Genomic DNA, 2,244 nt, shown 5'->3' with positions numbered 1-2,244 from the left:
AAATTCACTTGTATAGATACTTCCACGAATCAGAAGGTATTAATTTTGTAAATGAATATCAAATTTATCAGTAGAGCAGAAGAGCACAGGTCTGAGTATAAAGCAGAATGTAATTTTTATGTTTGAGAGTGGAGATTGGCTTTAAAGATGTGGTCTAGACTGGAAATAAGATCTAAACCACGACAACGGTGCTTCATCTGAGGTCACCATGGTAGGAATCAGGCATTATCATTCCAGCTCACCATCACTTGCTGCAACACCATTATGTCAAGACTAGATTTATGATGATCATCTTTGTAGCCCAGAATAATGGTGCAAATAATAACTGTCAGGGGTACAGACGTCTGCAGAGCCAAACTTAAAATCACCATAACCGAATTCAAATATTGTTGCATATTTATAAACAGAACCAAACATTATCGAAGAACCAAAAAGCATCATGGCTCCTGGAAATTGCAGTTGGAAAAGCACAACAGAAGATTCATGCAAGTCAGAAAGTCATTCTTCCTTCGGGGGCTCCTAACACGGCACAGTTATGCTGTGAGGTTTGCAGGAGTTGAAAACAGCTGTTCAGGGTTAGGCTGTCCGATACGACTATTTTATTTCGCAATAGATTCCGATATTGCAGCTTTGAGAATTGACTCATACTGATATCGACTCGTTACAATATCAGCATGAACTATACTTACTTTCATAATCAGTTTTGTGGGATGTGGGATGTTAGGTAAGGCTTGATCAACAACAATAGGTATGAGGAAGACTGACCCATGTGCTATTAACCACTGATTAACTTTAAACGTTTATATCAGCAGGTGAATATCTGAGATTTTAGATGTAAGTTGATATAATCTGATATCTGACCTTTTTTCAAAATCAATATTTAATAATCAGGACATCACCTGGTTCAGAGCTTCATTTCGCTTAATTCATTCAAAAAGGGCATCAGCTAAACTGAAAGAAAAACATGAAAATCAAATGAATACCAGAAACTTCATAATGCAAATATTGAATAATAATAAAAAAAAAAAAAAAAAAAAAATCAAAAACCAACAAACAGTACCTGACATGTTGCCATTCCTTTGTGCATGTTAGTCTTAGACTTAGACAACTTTTATTGTCTCTGTGTATTTGTATAGGAGTGTAAACTAAATTAAAATTTGTTTAGTATAGTTTTTAGACAGCAAATGAACCTTTCTATTCCATGAAATAAAGCATTGATCAAATGTAAAGAATGTGGGAGAAAAAAACATGAACCAAAAAAACGCAATGATATTGATGTTCAGAGCATTAATATGTGGTGCAAATATGCAGTATTTTTGGTTTGGTGGTATCAGTGTGATGCAGAGTCTGGAACTTGATTTGGAGTTTTCAGAGTTTAGTGGGATACAAATACCCTCTTAATTACTTTTTTCAAGACTGCAATAGCAATACATGCAAAACATTGATTAAAGGGATGCAGTTGTGTTCATTCATGAGATAAAAATAATGAAATAAAAAAAGTGATTTCTTTGCTCATAGTCACTACAGTTCTAACAAATCAACTAGGATGGCCCCAAATTATTATTAAAAGTAGTTCATCTTTTGATGTAATCCTTATCTTCCTTATTTATATTTATGCAATTTCTATGATGCTTGAGATTTTATTCTTAATTTTGTCTGTTTTTGTACAATTCTTAATGTTAAAGAATCCAAGTTATTCCATTTGTTTATTGTTCTTCATCACAGATAGATTTTTTTGAACATTGCTCTAGTTTTTCGAACCAAAAACTATAAACCAATAAACTTTTTTCTATAAATTCATGGCATACTAGTTTATTTAACAACACTGGGTGGTCTCTGCAGAATGTATTAGTTCAATTTATTATTATTATTATTATTTTATTTTATTTATTTATTTATTAATTTATTTATTTTATTATTATTTTTATTTTTATTTTTTTTATTCAATCTCTAACATTATGCTCTCTCTGCTTTTTTCTCATAGTAGCTTTGCCTCGTCTGTTCTTGTTTGGCTGTGACTCCATCCTGGACAGAATATCATCTGTGCTGCTGCCATCAACACCTTTGTAGATGTTGGAGATCGGCCTTTTTTTCAATGTAGTCCTGTTTCTCTGACTGTGTCTGGCTGGATGTGCTCTCTTCATCCTTTGGCATGGGAGGTGGATCGGAGCTCGCCTGCTTGGTTGTGTGTTTCCTGGACGGGGCCGCCTTTTACAGCTGCTTTTTGTATCTCTGCTTCTGTCT

Source organism: Cyprinodon variegatus, unplaced genomic scaffold (assembly GCF_000732505.1).
Source record: "Cyprinodon variegatus isolate N-32 unplaced genomic scaffold, C_variegatus-1.0 Scaffold203, whole genome shotgun sequence".
NCBI lineage: Eukaryota > Metazoa > Chordata > Actinopteri > Cyprinodontiformes > Cyprinodontidae > Cyprinodon > Cyprinodon variegatus.
Note: the sequence above shows the minus strand (reverse complement) of the source record.